At 36.3% G+C, this 19663-nt stretch overlaps 1 protein-coding gene across 2 annotated transcripts in view; it reads right to left on the reverse strand.

Moving 5' to 3' along the window:
• RNGTT (RNA guanylyltransferase and 5'-phosphatase) overlaps positions 1–19663 on the reverse strand; it is a 245163-nt gene that overhangs the window by 70682 nt on the left and 154818 nt on the right. The window lies entirely within an intron of this gene.

Raw genomic sequence — 19663 nt, forward strand, 5'->3', positions numbered from 1 at the left:
AAGTGAACTTCTACTCAACCTGTGTGGAAACTATACCCAGAATTCCAAAAGAGTCTAATCCAAAATAACAAGGTTTTATTACACTCAAGTATTTAAATGAACCATATGTGGTCTAAAGGTTAAGACCTTTAGGTTTTTTTAATTTAAAAAATAACCAATAGAAATTATACAGGAGCTAGGGTTCAAACACAGTATAGAAAATCCTGAAAGGAGGGCATTATAGAACAAAAGCACAACTCTAAGTTCAGGGTACCAAAGTTAAGGTATTTCTTTATGTGTCAAGAAAAGACTTTTTCTATGGATCTTTATTTTCCTAGCTACACAATGAAAGTTTTAAACTATCAAAAAAATGACCAATAGATTTATTATGATAAAGGGAATGAAATATAAATAAAAGATTATATTTGTATAAAATGGCTACCTTATGTATTAGACACCAGATTTTAATTGTCCTTCATATTTTCTAAGCACAGTATTTAAAACTCTTCTGTAAAATGCTGCTTTGCAACCATATTAATCTCAATAGAAAAGTACAATCTGTTCATGACTGCTGGTAAATAAAGGTCTAGACAGCAAATGATCTGTGAAAGGACATTTACATTGAATAATAAGTCCAAGGCACTGTGTACTATCCTATTATACACACATGTAAAGAGGACAACAAAATAACATGAGTGAAAGGAAACTTTTATAGAAAAAGTTATACTTCCTCTTCGTGTACAAGTTTAAGAAAAAAATTATACAGGTTTCCAAAGGTTCAAAATGATAACCTAAGAAACATACTTCACAGTGATTTTTTAAAAATCAGATTATGCTAGTGAATTCTTTCAGGCTTAAGGTAAAAAGTCAGATATTACTAATAGCTTAAATCTTTTCTTGGGTGGAACCGGAAATCTTTTTCAATTACAAAATATATTTTCATCTACCATTTCACTTGTTTCCTTCATCATTTCCAACTTTAAATAAACAGAAATCTAGTCATGTTTTTGAACAATCTTGAGACAAGCTGAATCTTTCAATGCTCAGCCTTTCAGTATTTTGAACAAATAAATCCAAACTACCAAGAGGTTTTCCAAAATGATTCCCCCCAGAGCTTCAAAGACAAAGATTTTATTACAGCTTTGACATTTAGAAATTTGCTTTCTAATAATTATCTATCAAGACTATACACTATCTACATGTACACATTTCTATATTTAAAACAGATAACCAACAAAGACCTACTGTATAGCACAGGGAACTCTGCTCAATGTTATATGGCAGCCCGGATGGGAGAAGGGTTTGGGGAAGAGTGGATACATGTATATGTGTGGCTGAGTCCCTTTGATGTTCACCTGAAACTATCACAACATTTTTAACTGGCTATACCCCAATACAAAATTAAAAGTTCAAAAGAAAAAAAACTATATACTATCTACTGAGTTATTGTTGTTGTTCAGTCGCCAAGCCATGTGCAACTCTTCATGACCCCATATACTGCAGAATGCCAGGCTTCCCTCACTGTCTCCCGGTGTCTTGCCCAAGTTCATGTCCATTGAATCAGTGATGCCATCCAACCATCTCATCCTCTGCCTTCAATCACTCCCAGCATCAGGGTCTTTTTCAGTGAGTCAGCTGTTCGCATCAGGTAGCCAAGTACTGGAGCTTCAGCTTCAGTATCAGTCCTTCCAAAGAGTATTCAGGATTGATTCACTTTAAGATTGACGGGTTTGTTCTTGCTTTCTAAGGGACTCTCAAGAGTCTTCTCCAGCGCCACAGTTCGAAAGCATCAATTGTTTGGGGCTTTGCCTTCTTTATTGTCCAGTTCTCACATCTGTACATTACTAGTTTTTTGTAATTTTTCTTATAATTGAATTTTTCTAATTATTTAGGAATACCTAAAGACACTTTGCCAAGAATAAGATAAAGCTTCGTCTGTATCTTGATAATCTGTACAATCCAGTATATACGCTCAAATATACATCGCATATTCTGAGAAGTATATTTATAATACAATAGTATTATTTAGCATGTATGATTAGTTGCATTTTAATAATAAAAGCTTGACTAATAAACAAATTAACCTTTGGGTAGTAGTTCCCTGTCCACAGACTCCCTTCACACATTATATCTCATTAACAATTCTGTGTGATTCTGTTCATTGAGCCCTAACCTATCAATTCACTTTGGATAACTATTAATTTGGTACATCTTAATAAAGTTAACAGGCTTCATGTAACATGTTCCTGTAGAGAAGCAGGTTTTAGCACTGAAGAGTTTAAACTAAAATTAAGGATTTTTAACAAATCTTTGAACACAGTGATCTCACCTATAAATATCTAAGTATATAAACTATTAAACAGAAAGGCTATTAGAACCTTTTGCTGTGTGTGTATGTGCTTAGTCGCTCAGTCATGTCCAACTCTTTGCGACCTCATGGACCGTAGCCCGCCAGGCTCCTCTGTCCATGGGGATTCTCCAAGCAAGAATACTAGAGTGGGTTCCCATGCCCTCCTCCAGGGCATCTTCCCAACCCAGGGACCAATCCCAGGTCTTCCCGTGTTGCAGGCAGATTCTTTACCATTTGAGCCACCAGTGTTAGTTCTCTCATTTATTCATTTTTGAGCACTACCATGTGGTAGGCACTGTTCTGGTTAGAATGATCATCTAGACGGCATATATTAAAATGGAATACATTTTAAAATAATTGATCAGTGATCATCTGATTTTTCATCATGCAAATTAGAAGATTACTGAGGAAACAAAATCTTAATAATTCTAACCAGGTGAAGAAAACTATGATTAAACAATAAAACTAATTTGAAAGCCAAATGAGGAATAAGCTGAATAGAAACAATATCAATACATCCATATTAAAAATCAGGTATCAGAAAGGGGTCATGAGTTTATCTTGTCTTCACAGAACTGAATTCGATTCAAAACATGTACCTGAGAATACGTAGTGTAAAACAATTTATTAGGTACTGTAGGGGTCAAGTTAACAGCTCACTATAATGTAAGGCAAAATACAACTGACTTTAATAGCAAAAAAATTATAGGATCTTGAAGGTAGAGAAGAACTAGTTTGGAGTGATGAATAAAGTATATAAGTTAGTTTTGTTATAGGGATTCCTAATCTTGGACAACTGAGATACAGATTTTAATTTTTAACTTGTTTAGTATTACCTTGGGCTTCCCCGATGGCTCAGTGGTTCAAGAATCTGCCTGCAATGCAGAAGCTGCAGAAGCCACATGTTTAATCGTTGGGTTTGAAGATCCCCTTGAAGAGGAAATGGCAACCCACACCAGTATTCTTGCCTGAAAAAATCCCATGGACAGAGGAACCTGGCTAGCTACAGTCCATAGGGTCAGAAAGAGTTGGACACACCTGAGCAATAGAATCATACCATAGTACCATCTTGAACTGAGTCATTTTAAATAAAACACCCACTGTGAAAAACAGAAGCACTGAATTGGAAAGCAATACATTGTTATACAGTTTTACCTGACACTGATTAGAATTTTAACAATAGAATACAAAAGGAAACTCTTAGGAATAAAAGAAAAGGTGAAAAGAAAAAAAAAATAGCAGAAAAGAAATCTCCATGGTGCTATATTATCAACAACAAACTGCTATATGAGGATTCTAATTTCCAAAGACAAACCTACAAATATGTTTCCATGATCAATATATTTAGCTGAGTAAGAGCTCAACCTAGAACCCAGACTCTCAATTTTTAGTAATAAATTCTTCCTAACATATTATAACAAACTACTCTAAAATATTCTATATAAATATTTCAAACTAATAGAAGAATATGTAATGAAATTTAATTTTAATAAACCAATTTCCGAGTTCCAACTTACTTGACAGTTAGTAGTCTATAATATGATAAGCTCTGATAGCTTGCAAACCTACCATAAATTTTCAGTAAGGTTTATAATGCTTTTGTGCAACATATAAAATATAGATATGTAATATATTTAATGGCAAGTATGTGCTGCAGTTCATGGGGTTGCAAGGAGTCAGACATGACTAGGTGACTGAACCATAACAACAATGTGCACTATATTTGTTTATTCATATCACATTTTTCAGTTTTCCTTTAAATTGTAAAAAAATTCAAATAACTATCATATTTCTTGTTAAGGAGAAATTCATATTTTTTTAAATTACTGCCTAGTATTATGGACTTTTTATTATGCTGCATATGAAAAAGGGGATATGATAATGATGAAACATTCCTGATGCATCAGACTGAAAAATTAGACACTCGCAGACCATGTCTGAAGCTAAAGTTCTAATTGGATAACCCCTTCTCTCCCCTTGCTCTGATTTTGAAAGATATATAAATTTAATTTAGTTAGTGGCATGGTCTAGTGGACTGAGCACAAGATGGTGGTTAAAAAAAATATTGAGAATTCCAATCTTGGTCTGTTGTTCCAGTTTTAATCTCAGTTCACTGAATGCTCTTGGATAAGTCATAAAACATTGGCATTTTTCAATTTTCCCATCTGTAAAATGGAGATACCTCTCCTAACTCATAAAGACATTATTTAATTTTCTGGATAAAATACTGTGAAAATCAAATAATGAAAATGTTCAGTCCAATTAAAATTTAAATTTAAGTCCTTATTCAAACTGAGAGTCTTAAAATGTATTTTTTTACAATCTAAACTGAATAATAGCATTTGCTGAAAATCACCAGACTCATCTGCACTTTCATCTTTCAAAGGCTGTGGAGTAGCAGCAAAGTGAACGACAGCTTATAATTTAGAATGGATACCTTGACCAGCTCACTCGCTACAGAGGTAATCTGTGGTTCTGTAATAAAAGCCCAGGCTTGTTTAACAATCCACAGCACAATTAAATGATCATCCAAGATAAATTGAGTGTAACAGAACCAGCTAGCAATGGAAATGATAGGAAAAGACTGAAGTTATTGTCAATACAATGCATTCTATCTTTCCTCATCTAAATCATAAATTATGATTATGAAAGGTATGGAAATTGACATATCTGAAAACTAACTTGGTAGAAATGCTGTGAGTGTTTATCTTCATCTTCCTTTTCTCAATTCACAAAGCTCTTGGATGGAGACAAACAGCCTTCAAAAAAAAATATGTACCAATTCACCGAGTGAGCAACTATAGTATGAACTGTTCTTAAAAGGTTATGAGTAATTAAACTTTATAAACTAAATTGTATGTTAGGACTTCTGCTTCCGGGAAGATGAAGCAAACTTTTCCCTATTCTTCTTAAGTATTCTTAAGTACAATTAAAAAACAAGGACACTGCATATAACACAAACATAAGACACTAAAGGATGAAGAGAAAAAGGTAGTCCAAGTAGGGAGCTCAAGACTCAAGGAACTACATGGTAACGAATACACTATGTGTCTGTTTTTTGCTTCATGTATTTCAGACTGGAAACGAAGAGAAGCCAGCAAGCCAATGGGAAGAGACTCCCTCCCCCAAAAAAGGCCCTAAGAAAAGCCTCCTCTCTCCATCCAATGGGGAGCCTAGCAAGAAACTTTTTAGATAATCACCACTAGTGCAACACCAACGAAAATACTTCACACCATCCCCAACCCTAATAGCAAAGACCAAGTAGGGAGCCTAGGTGTCCATCCTCACCAGACTACAAAAAGGAGACCCAAACCTCTGATAGGAGGTGGATAGGGAAAGCTGACTGGGGAGCCACGGGCTAAGGAGACATTCTCCAGTAGCCACAATGATGGTGAAGACCATGAAGAACCATGAAAGAACCACAGAAGAACTGACATGTCCACTCTCACCCCACCTCTCACCGGGGCTGTCTAGGAGATCAGGTCTTTCACCAAACCCAGTGATAAGAAGGCTATCCCTTCTCTAAAATACAGTGTCAATGGAAGCCATGACAGGATTCTGAACTTACAACTCTCCCTGCCCAGCAGAAACAAGGGGCATCTTCCAGTTACCCCCATCTCTCCACCATTCTACAGAGGCCAAGTGGAGAACCTGGACGTCCACTCCCACCCAGCAGTAACAAGGCAGCACCTCCCTTCCACCCGTGGAGAAGTGTCAAGGGAGGAATCCACTTGTTGAATGACAAACAAGCCACTGACTTATCTAGTTAACTTAAGTATAGTTAGTTGTTAACAGGGTTAATATCTGTACCTGTGCTAGATTGCACAGTGAGCTTCATCAAATTCTAGTTTTTTAGAGTTTCCAATGAGCATAAACATACATGTATCAAAAATTCTAGTATGGATAACACAGGATACACATGAAAAATAGTTAAAAAAAAATGACAAGTATACTTTGTCTGCAAACGTTCCAAAGGGCAACTTACACAAGCATAAATTAGCCAGTGAAGTTTTGTCAGACAAATATAATTACAGTAATTTTGCCAGAATGTTTCTAATGGTATTATTTCAAAAATACATCTAAGAGTTTTTGTAAGCATAAGTATTCCAAATCTAAGGTACTTTCAAAATGATACCTTTTGTTTCACTGAATCATGACAATATTCTGGGGCATTAGAGAAAAAAATCCCTTCATCAGAAACATCTGTATCTGTATATATCTCCAAAATCCTGAGAAAGTCTAATCTTATTTTTTCAATATGACAAAATTCTGAAATTAAAGTAACATTCTAGTGTAGTATCTTTTGTAGTCAATTTATTCAGTATTCATTATTCAACAAAAATGTACAGTTCTGCCTTAGTATTTATGGGGTACTGGTTCCAGGGTATCCCCCTGCAGATACTAAAATCTGAGGTGCTCGAGACCCTCATATACTATTTATGGCATAATACAGTTGGCCCTCCTCAGAAGGTAGAACTGGGGAACCCGTGGATACACAGAGCCAATTGTACTGGTCATCTACTACGTGAAAGACACAGAGATTCATTTATTCATTGAATAGGTATTTATTAAAAGTTGCCAATATACAGAATGATAGATTCTAGGGGAAGAAGAACAAGAGTTTATTATTTCAAGGAGCTTAAGAACAAGATAAAAGAAAAAATATTCGGTCCATTCTTGTCATTCACAGTAGTTCTATAAAGTCACTAAGAACACTAAATTAGGGAATGCTAAACCACTGCTCCTTGGCTAAATTCAGCATTAGGTTCCTGCAATTCCCTGATCATATTTTGTTAACCAAACAACACATAACCGTGTTCTCAGTTTCTGTTTTAAGACGTATTACTTAATATATAACTGTTGATTCGTTAACACTGGGCTCATGCCAACACTTAACTCATCCCTGAGTGAAGCTTATTTAATACATGTATTTTCTCTGAAAGGAAAATCACAGCTTTCCTGCATGTAGGAACATTAGATAGCACTTCAGGATTACACTTGGAGGTCCAGTGAAATCACCAAAAAATAAAGCACTGAAACATGGAAAACATGGCACCACAGGAAAGACTTGTTTATAGTATGAGAGTTAAAACGAGAAAGCAGATGACTCTTAATGTTTGTCTCTGTGCATATCCATGAACGACCATGAAAGCAATGCAAGCATGAAATCTTTACCAGCTGAGCCACAAGGGAAGCCCAAGAATGCTGGAGTAGGTAGCCTATCCCTTCTCCAGCAGATCATCCCGACCCAGGAATCAAACTGGGGTCTCCTGCGTTGCAAGCAGATTCTTTACCAACTGAGCTATCAGGGAAACCCAAAAGATACAAAGTCCAGCTAAATGCTGTTTACAACAGATGAATCTAAAATATAAGGAAAAAAAGAATAATTAAAGTTAAAGGGTAAAACAATACATACAAGATGCATTTGTTTCCTAGAGCCTCCATAAGAAAGTACCACAAAGCTGGGTGGCTTAAACCAATTTATCGTCTCCCAGTTTTGGAGGCTACAATTCTAAAATCAAGATGTTGATACAACCACGCTCCCTCTGAAATCCACAGGAAAGAAATCTTGTCTTGCCTCTTCCTAGCGTCTCATGGTTTGCTGACAAACCCTGGCTTACAGCTGCAGCACTTCAATCTCTGCCTCCCTCATCACATGGCGTTCCCTCCTCATGTATCTCCCCTTCTCCTCTTATTATATATCTCTCAAACTAGTCATATTGGATTAAGGGCCCACCCTACTCTAGTATGACCTCAATCTTCACTTACAGCTTGATTACATCAACAAAGATTCTATTTCCAAGCACAGTGACATTCACAGGTAACAGGGCATGCCACACACCTTTTTGAGGGACACATTTCAACCCACCACACCAGACAAACGCTAACCAAAGAGAGAGAAGGTTGAAAGAAAAGGGCTGACAGAGTTCTGATAATGTTTACTAATGTCAGACGGTGTACTAGGTGAGAACAAGGGCAGTAAGATCAGTTAGAGGCTACTGCGGTAGTCCAGGTAACACAATGCTGCCTTGAATGAAGTCATGACTATGGGACAAAACAAAGTCAACAGACTTAAGCAACTGCTGAGAAGTAAAACTAACAGGACTTCTCTGGATAACCAGGCAAGGGAGACAAAGACAATGTATAGGTTTCTGGTTTGTAAAACTGATTAGAAAATGTTAGCAATCTCTATCTTCTAGCCAGTTACTTTCTAAAGCACAGGTGTCGGTTCTTTTAATTGATCACTAACTGTTCAAGATCAGATCAGATCAGTCGCTCAGTCGTGTCTGACTCTTTGCGACCCCATGAATCACAGCACGCCAGGCCTCCCTGTCCATCACCAACTCCCGGAGTTCACTCAGACTCACGTCCATCGAGTCAGTGATGCCATCCAGCCATCTCATCCTCTGTCGTCCCCTTCTCCTCTTGCCCGCAATCCCTCCCAGCATCAGAGTCTTTTCCAATGAGTCAACTCTTCGCATGAGGTGGCCAAACTACTGGAGTTACAGCTTTACCATCATTTCTCCCAAAGAAATCCCAGGGCTGATCTCCTTTAGAATGGACTGGTTGGATCTCCTTGCAGTCCAAGAGATTCTCACGAGTCTTCTCCAACACCACGGTTCAAAAGCATCAATTCTTCAGCGCTCAGCCTTCTTCACAGTCCAACTCTCACATCCATACATGACCACAGGAAAAACCATAGGTGAGTCCTAATTCTCTACTCTGGCTTTCTTGGTCTAGCACAATCTGGTCCTAGTCTACTTTATACAAGTGTCCACTTCCATAAATACCAGTGATTCAATAAACATTTCACATTAATTTAATGACTTTTTTTCACACTATATATCTTGAATGCCATTCTTATGTATTTACAAAGTTTTACTCACAGAACCTTCTTCTATGGAAACTTCACCGTGCTGTTACAATTAAAATATTTTATATATAATATAAGACTGGTCTTCTGTAGTGCTTTCCTCATACTGATAGTACAGCTTTTGTCACACTAATACTTATCTGTATCTATCCCTCCAGCAAAGCTACTCTTACCTTCAGGATAGGGCTTATCCATCTTTTTATTCTCATCTCCTAACAATGTGGTTTGCACACAGATGGTTTTCAAGAACAGTTACTGAATAGTGATTAATCAGTTTTAACTAGCACTGCTACTTACTATGATGAAAGTCCAAAACTAAATGGAAGACAAAGGATAGTGATTCTTTTTTTCATTTTAATAAATTAGATTCTGATAAAGATGAATAAAGGTCTTTGTTTCTTAGTAATGAATTCATGTAATTTACAGTTAATGTATTCTAAACTCCCTTGAGACTATGTAATATGGTTTATACTTTCTATAATAAATCCATATTTAAATGCCAAAGCAATTTAAAAATCTAAATAATACATATTCCTGCTCTAGTTATGAAAGTTAAAGACATTACTCACAAGAGGTAAATTGGATGATATTTGAGGAACTCGTGTCATTGTACAACGGTCAGGAAAAATACTTTTGATATTAGCATGTTAATGGACATACAATTTAGATCCATTTTCAAACAATTAAGTAAAAACAGAATGCACTTTCTTAAAAAGCTGCCTAATCTACAGACTTCCTTTGATAATTGAAAACATGCTTATGAAATCTGCAATCACTTCTGTTTATCAACATGAACTATCCTTAAGCTGCAGATATAGAAAACTTCCAGTTGAAAGAGGTTTCTAATTAAAACATTACAAGGTGGTAATTTACTATAAATACAGTTGTTAAATCTGTACTGTTTACGGTGCATAACCTGGTACATTTATGGACACTTAGAACATCTAAAGCTTAGATTATTATTAGACAATGAAATATGTTTCTCACAATTAAGTATAATTTAAAAAAAGGTCATATATAACAGGTACCAATATAATAAAATTAAGATACTGAGAACAACCATTAGCAACACCACTTCATGAAGTTTTGCAAAAATCATGGATCATAATTGTTCTTACCATACTATTATTCAACATTATTTAATACTTGGAAACTAAGATAGTTTTCTGATAAACACAAAGAACAAAATGAGTTCCATACCCTTCCCCCATATATTTTCCCCTGAGGTTCAAAGCTTAATATGAGTTCCATTTTCCAGAGATAAAAGGACTGCATTAACAATGATGTGCCCTAGCTTTATTCTTTTTACAATAAATTACCATATTTATATTTTGAAGCTGTCATATGCTACAGGATATTAAATATCCTCTTGTCATAATTAACTCTTTAAACCGAATTAAATGACTTGGTTCAAAACAGACTGTGAAAGTTAAAAGAAATAATTCTATCACTAATTATTTTCTAATTATTTTAATAATCAGAGCTATTTAATTTATTCCATAATTGATTTTAACAGAGAAATGCACAGTGACTAAAAGTTCAATTTTTTTCCTTCTTTTACCCTTAAAATACAAACAAGAATTTGAACTCGGGATGGTTAGCAACAAATGTATCATAACTTCATAAATACTTCAGGCCAAATCCTAATACAGCAAGTGGTAACAAATTACTAATTTTAAAATCTCCATCCATAATTATATCAAATATAAGCCATTAGACAATACTATAAGTGTCTCATTTCACTGTTGTTGTTGTTCAATTGTTGCTCATATCCGAATCTTTGTAACCCCATGGACTACAGCACGCCAGGCTCCTTTGTCCTCCACTATCTCCTGGAGTTTGCTCAAATTCATTACCATTGAGTTGGTGATACTATCGAATCATTTCATCCTCAGAGGATGAGACAGTTCATTTTACTAAGTCTTAGTAATATTTTTGTTATGAACACTACTGCTTCTGCAGTAGGTTAACATGATGGCATTTAGAAAAACTCTCCTTTATATTAACACAAACTCAAGAAGGTCAACAGTAAAATATTGTTTTCACAGGCTACATGGATTAGTTTGAATCACATTCTCTCCAATGTGATTCAAAGTAGAAACAACACTGGTATTCTATCTATACAATATCCCCACAGATATCTACCAGGTAACAAGCACCTCATAACATAAAAGCTAACTTAGAAAAATATGTCAAAAAAAAAAAAAAAAAAAAAAGAAAAATATGTCATTAAGGAAAATTATATTAAATTAGAATAATACAAGCAAAAAGCTCTTGTTATAAAGAATAATTTTCAATGAATAAAAATAAAAGTTAAATTCCAAAGAACCAAATGATAAAAATAAATGTGATGCCAATTTCTCTTTAGTAAATTGACAAGTGAAAGAGTATTTTGACTCCAGTGAAGTTATAAACACATGTTTTGAAACCATATCTCCCTCTCTCCTAGGCACTTTGACTGTGGTATTTATTTTTGGCCGGTGGCCTGAGATCAATTTTCTGTAGGAAGTCGGGAAGATCAAACAAAAGAGTTAACAGGAATTACTAATACCTCAAAAACAGCCAGACAGCCGGGCAGAGGAACTGAAAGCTCAGCTTTCAGCTTAGCTTCTCCATTGCTCTCCCGGCCCCCTTGGAAAAAACACCATAATCAAGAATTTGATAGAGTAACCATTCAAAGGACTGAAACCCAAAGAAGCATTTTTCTTTAAAAATGTCTGAATGATGAGAATATGTTCAAATAGGATAACCAAAGCAGTTACTATGGGTTGTTTGTTAAAAGATAAAAGTAGCCACTCTTATACCCCCCAAAGTATGATCAGCTATATGCCAAATACAATCATTAGGTGTACTCTGTAATAATACTGGTTATATTAGTGTTTTTATCTCTAATTTCACTTACTTAAAAATATTCTTCAATGAAATATAAATAAAAGAGTTAAACATTTCATTCCAAAATAGAGTGGGGGGGGGGGGGGAACTCTGCTCAGCAAAGAAATAAGAATTTTTTATTATATTCTTGCTGACTTAATCCTCTTACACAACAACATTTTTCAACAGTCTGAATATTTTATCACTATAATGTCTTTCTTAAAATCCTAACACTAGTTCAAGTAAATATGAGAAATATTAATAGAATTAATCATTCTTTTCTTTAAATAAATCTTAACAAAAGAAAAAAATCACTTTAATCAGAATAAGAGGATTTTTCATCCATTTTCAAGCAAAGTAGAATCATGTAGTTGATGCCATTTACCTCATTGTGCTTGTTATGAAGCTATTAGCACTTCTCACTTTCAAATGCCCAGATCTGAGCTGGGTTAATAAGATGCATCATTTTTTTCATTCTACAAAACCTCATAACGCAAAATTATTTTTGCATTTTAGCCTACTAGCTTATAATTGTAAAGTCTATACAGGCAGAGGAGAAGGCAATGGCAACCCACTCCAGTACTCTTGCCTGGAAAATCCCATGGACGGAGGAGCCTGGTAGGTGGCAGTCCATGGGGTCGCTAAGAGTCAGGCACGACTGGGCGATTTCACTTTCACTTTTCCCTTTCATGCACTGGAGAAGGAAATGGCAACGCACTCCAGTGTTCTTGCCTGGAGAATCCCAGGGACAGAGGAGCCTAGTGGGCTGTCATCTCTGGGGTCGCACAGAGTCGGACACGACTGAAGCGACTTAGCAGCAGCAGCAGCATACAGGCAGAACTCAAATTTACTCGGTCTATTCATACAGTTAAAGAGTATGAATAAATCTTCACAACAAATCTATGAGCTAAGCACTATTACTGGGGACATTTTACAGATGAGGAAGCTTAAAAAGATTAAGAAACAACAGCAAGTTAAGTAGTGGAGCTAGGATTGGTTCTGTGCAGTCCTGGCCAAAAACTCATGTTCTTACCCACTATACACATCACCAAAGTTATTTTAAGACATTCACTATCAAAAATTTTTGTAAAAACTTTTCTGATTTTTGTTATGCTCTTGCTCTCCAGATATTCAACAATTTATATAATTAATTATACAAATACATTGAAAACATATGCATTTTAAAAGGGAAAAATTAACAGAAATTGGAATCAAATAGGAAGTAATGCACATAGAAAACTGAATTCAGATAGTTCAGCAAACAATAGAACTACAGGACTGGCAAAAAGGGAATATAGATTTTTCACTTATGGATGAATATGGATGCCTTAACTGAAAACAACACAAACAATAACAAATAGAAAAATGCTTACCAAGTGCCACCTGTTCTAAAATAGTTTACATGTATTAGTTCACTTAATCCTCATACAAGTTTTACGAGGCCAATTTCTATTTTGTGCTGCTGTTGTTGTTCAGTCATCCGGTAGTGTCCTGTTCTCTGCGACCCCACGGACTGCAGCACTCCAGGCCTCCCAGTCCCTCACCATCTCCTGGAGTTTGCCCAGTGTGATTCAGTGGAGAAGGGAATGGCAAGCCACTTCCGTATTCTTGCCTTGAGAACCCCATGAACAGCATGAAAAGGCAAAAAAGATAGGACACTGAAAGATGAACTCCCCAGGTCAGTAGGTGCCCAATATGCTATGGGAGATCAGTGGAGAAATAACCCCAGAAAGAATGAAGAGACGGAGCTAAAGCAAAAACAATACCCAGTTGTGGATGTGACTGGTGATGGAAGTAAACTCCAATGCTATAAGAGCAATATTGCATAGGAACCTGGAATGCTGGGCCATGAAACAAGGAAAATTCAAAGTGGTCAAACAGGAGATGGCAAAAGTAAACATCGACATTTTAGGAATCAGTGAACCAAAATGGACTGAAATGGGTGAATCTAACGCAGATGACCATTATATCTACTATTGTGGCCAAGAATCCCTTAAAAGAAATGGAAGAGCCATCATAGTCAACAAGAGTCCAAACTGCAGTACTTGGATCCAATTTCAAAAATGACAGAATGGTCTCTGTTTGTTTCCAAGGCAAACCATTCAATATCACAGTATGCCCCGACCAGTAATCCTGAAGAAGCTGAAGTTGAATGGTTCTATGAAGATCTATAAGACCTTCTAGAACTAACACCCAAAAAAGATGTCCTTTTCATTATAGGGGACTGGAATGCAAAAGTAGGAAGTCAAGAGATACCTGACGTAACAGGCAAATTTGGCCTTGGAGTACAAAACGAAGCAGGTCAAAAGTGAACAAGAGTTTTGGCAAGAGAACACACTGGTCATAGCAAACACCCTCTTCCAACACCACAAGAGAAGACTCTACACATAGACATCAACAGATGGTTGATACTGAAATCAGACTGATTATATTCTTTGCAGCCAGAGATGGAGAAGCTCTATACAGTCAGCAAAAACAAGACCAGGAGCTGACTGTGGCTCAGATCATGAACTCCTTATTGTGAAATTCAGACTTAAATTGAAGAAAGTAAGGAAAACCACTAGCCCATTCAGGTATGACCTAAATCAAATCCCTTACGAATATACAGTGGAAGTGAGAAATAGACAAAGGGATTAGATCTGATAGACAGAGTGTCTGAAGAACTATGGATGGAGATTTGTGACACTGTACAGGATGCAGTGATCAAGACTATCCCCAAGAAAAAGAAATGCAAAAAGGCAAAATGGTTGTCTGAGGAGGCCTTACAAATAGCTGAGAAAAGAAGAGCAGCTAAAGGCAGAGGAGAAAAGGAAAGACATACCTATTTGAATGCAGAGTTCCAAAGAATAGAAAGAAGAGATAAGAAAGCCTTCCTGAGTGATCAATGCAAAGAAATAGAGGGAAACAATAGAATGGGAAAGACTAGAGATCTCTTCAAGAAAATTAGAGATACCAAGGGAACATTTCATGCAAAGATGGGCACAATAAAGGACAGAAACGGTATGGGCCTAACAGAAGCAGAAAATATTAAGAAGAGGTGGCAACAATACACAAAACTATACAAAAAAGATCTTCACGACCCAGATAACCATGATGGTGTGATCACTCACCTAGAGCCAGACATCCTGGAATGTGAAGTCAAGTGAGCTTACGACGCATCACTATGAACAAAGCTAATGGAGGTGATGGAATTCCAGTTGAGCTATTTCAAATCCTGGAAGATGATGCTGTGAAAGTGCTGCACTCAATATGCCAGCAAATTTGGAAAACTCAGCAGTGGCCACAGGACTGGAACAGGTCAGTTTTCATTCCAATCCCAAAGAAAGGCAATGCCAAAGAATGCTCAAACTACCACACAATTGCACTCATATCACACACTAGCAAAGTAATGCTCAAAATTCTCCAAGCCAGGCTTCAACAGTACATGAATCGTGAACTTCCAGAGGTTCAAACCAGATTTAGAAAAGGCAGAGGAACCAGAGATCAAATTGCCAATATCCACTGGATCATTGAAACAGCAAGAGTTCCAGAAAAATATCTATTTCTGTTTTATTGACTATGCCAAAGCCTTTGACTGCATGGATCACAACAAACTGTGGAAAATTCTTCAAGAGATGAGAATACCAGACCACTTTACCTGCCTCCTAAGAAATCTGTATGCAGATATAGAAGCAATAGTTAGAACCAGACATGGAACAACAGACTGGATCCGAATTGGGAAAGGAGTACGTCAAGGCTGTATATTGTTATCCTGCTTATTTAACTTATATGCAGAGTATATCATGCAGAAAGCCAGGCTGGATGAAGCACAAGCTGGAATCAAGATTGCTGGGAGAAATATCAATAACCTCAGATGTGCAGATGACACCACCCTTATGGTGAAGGAGAAAAGGTGTTGAAAGCGAACGAGAACTAAAGAGCCTCTTGATGAAAGTGAAAGAGGAGAGTGAAAAAGTTGGCTTAAAACTCAATATTCAGAAAACTAAGATCATGGCATCTGGTCCCATCACTTCATGGCAAATAGATGGGGAAACAGTAGAAACAGTGACAGACTTTATTTGTTTGAGCTCCAAAATCACTGCAGATGGTGACTGCAGCCATGAAATTAAGAGACGCTTGCTCCTTGGAAGAAAAGTTATGACCAACCTAGACAGCATATTAAAAAGCAGAGACATTACTTTGCCAACAAAGGCCTATTTAGTCAAAGCTATGGTTTTTCCAATAGTCATATATGGATCTGAGAGTTGGACCTTAAAGAAAGCTGAGCACCAAAGAATTGATGCTTTGTTTGTGGTGTCAGAGAAGACTCATGAGAGTCCCTTGGACCATAAGGAGATCCAACCAGTCCATCCTAAAGGAAATCAGTCCTGAATACTCATTGGAAGAACTGATGTTGAAGCTGAAACTCCAATACTTTGGCCACCTGATGCCAAGAATTGACTTATTGGAAAAGACCCTGATTCTGGGAAAGACTGAAGGTGGGAGGAGAAAGGGACAATAGAGGATGAGATGGTTGGAAGGCATCACCGACTCGATGGACATGAGTTTGAGTAAGCTCTGGAGCTGTTGATGGACAGGGGAGCCTGGCATGCTGCAGTCCATGGGGTCGCAAAGTTTCAGACGTGACTGAGCGACTGAACTGACCGAAGTCCATCGCATCAATGAGGTGATTCCTCTTTAGTAAAATTTCTATTTTACTAATGAGGAATTTGAGGCACAGAAATAAAGAATATGCTCAAAGCATAGTTAATAAGATTTAAGCCCAGGCACCCTGGCTCTAGAATCTGTGCTCTAAACTATGCTATACAAATAATAAGGTTATTTTGCTCACTATAAGTCACTGACATTGTTGTACTCAAGTGTTTGCACTCTCCAAAATACAGACAACCTTTGTAACCCTAGCTTTTGACAATGACTGTATTTTTTGGTTGTAGATTATTTAAACCCACAATAATTTTAAAGCAATGCAATAGCTTTCAGATGAAAATCTGTATTGTATGTCAATATAATGTAAACTACTAAGATGTACACAAGTTATTTTAGGCCATCCAACCAGTCCATTCTGAAGGAGATCAGCCCTGGGATTTCTTTGGAAGGAATGATGCTAAAGCTGCAACTCCAGTACTTTGGCCACCTCATGCAAAGTGTTGACTCATTGGAAAAGACTCTGATGCTGGGAGGGATTGGGGGCAGGAGAAGAAGGGGACATCAGAGGATGAGACGGCTGGATGGCATCACTGACTTGATGGATGGGATTGTGGGTGAACTCCAGGAGTTAGTGATGGACAGGGAGGCCTGGCGTGCTGCGATTCATGGGGTCGCAAAGAGTCGGACACGACTGAGCGACTGAACTGAACTGAACTGAAATCAACATTAACTTAATATGTTCAAATTTTCAGAAATGATACTGCTGCTGCTGCTGCTAAGTCACTTGAGTCGTGTCCGACTCTGTGACCCCAGAGACATCAGCCCACGAGGCTCCCCCGTCCCTGGGATTCTCCAGGCAAGAACACTGAAGTGGGTTGCCATTTCCTTCTCCAATGCAGGAAAGTGAAAAGTGAGAGTGAAGTCGCTCAGTCGTGTCCGACTCTTAGCGACCGCATGGACTGCAGCCTACCAGGCTCCTTTGTCCATGGGATTTTCCAGGCAAGAGTACTGGAGTGGGTTGCCCTTGCCTTCTCCAAGAAATGATACTACAAGAAGTGAAAAGACCAAATGTCTGCCAAAAAAAAAAGAATCATTGCAGACATTTTCAAAGATTGGTATTTATATTATACCTGTCAAGACATTCCACTCCATACTTAACTTTGTAGAAATATTTAGGAGCAGAACAAAGAAAAGAAATTAGCTTGCCTTATGACATTTAAATAATTTAGTCCCACTTCACTAGTCAAATGTTATGATTCTTATGATTCAGAGACATGGCTCCTCTCAAACTATAACAGGTATATTTCCCATAATGCTCTCTGACATATAGCATCTAATATAAGCATTAGATACAAACTCATTTACTTTATGAAAACGGCTATCATCCATAACATTCTCTCCATGGAAAAAACAGGATATTACTCCAGCTAACTGAATAATACATATTTAATATAATATTTATCACTTTATATTTTATATTATAATACTCCATTTTTGAAAACTGACACTCATGTTACATAAATAAATCATGTACCTACACCAATATAACCTGCTTAATTCTATAAAAAAAAATCATCTTTAATGCTAACATTTTGGTATGTTTCAAAGAGGTACTAAGAATAAGAGATAATTCATTTTTTATAAGACATTCCAAATAGGTAAAATTAAATATATATATATATTAAAACATACTAAGAATAGAAGCAAATGAAAAACTACTAAATTATACTCTGTCATATTTAATTGCAATAGACAAAGGAAAAATTAATATCATTTTTAATACTTAGAAAAATGGTCATTCCACATGTAGCCTCATGTAGTTTTTAAGTGTTGCTAAGAAGTGCAATCTTAGAAAGCCAAACAAAATGATCTTTCAAAACTCAATGAAACAATCAACAAAATCACACAAAGGTTTATACTTCTTAACTAAATATTATAAATAGAGATTTAAGTAAAATAGAGGATTTAGTAATGAAGGAATTTCACAAATTTCACTTTATCTTTGAAGTCTTATTTCCAAAGAACCATATTCATTTGTGTCTTTTAAGGGAAAAAAAAGATGCATGCAGCCCCATCAGACTTAATCCTTCAGCCACCACTGTTTAGAAGAGAGGTGGTATTCTCCAAGGCACTTCCAGAAAGACATACAAGCATCATCTTGCATGACTACTGATTTGGAGGTTCTAAAGCGAACTGGCAACCCAGAATACCTGTACACCCAACACTTCATTAGGAAGAATAATAGTCTTGAGCTTACTACTCAGCAATATTTATCCAAAGACAGTGTTATTTTATATAGATGAGAGGGGGTAGAATGTGTTTGGGGGCAGTTTCCAGAAAATATTAACAATATTTATTCATCTTATTAGTAATTAAGTGTTATAACAACATTGTATTGAGAATACTGGTTAATAATTAATAAATGGTTAACTGATATTAATATCAATGCATAGCTAAGTATCAATAAATAGTAAACTGAAGATTATTCTTCCTGACAGATATGCAGCATACAGATATCCTAGATTACAAATATTATTTCTTTTATTTAATATTCTACATTATTCTATAGAATATATATATTTTATCCAATTCTATTGTCAAAAGTTATCAATCTATCTTTGAATTAAACCAGATCAATAGAGAGTAAAATACCTAAACAACACTATTTGAGGTCCCAGATTGCTGTTCTGGCTAAACTGTACTTTGTTATTAAGTCACAAACTCTTATTTAAGGACATAAAATATTAACTACTCTATGTTTTAGAAACTGATATATAACTTAATAAACTCTCTCTTTTTTGTTAGGATTCATCACTCTACACAGTATTGTTATTTGAAAACATATAATCTCTTAAGAGACTTAATCTTCTGGAATCTGTAGTCACATAACTCATCATCTACCCGTCATTCCATTAGCTACAAAAAAACAAACCTATGGTTTA

The sequence above is a fragment of the Bubalus bubalis genome, chromosome 10 (assembly GCF_019923935.1).
Source record: "Bubalus bubalis isolate 160015118507 breed Murrah chromosome 10, NDDB_SH_1, whole genome shotgun sequence".
In the NCBI taxonomy this organism is placed as follows: Eukaryota; Metazoa; Chordata; class Mammalia; order Artiodactyla; family Bovidae; genus Bubalus; species Bubalus bubalis.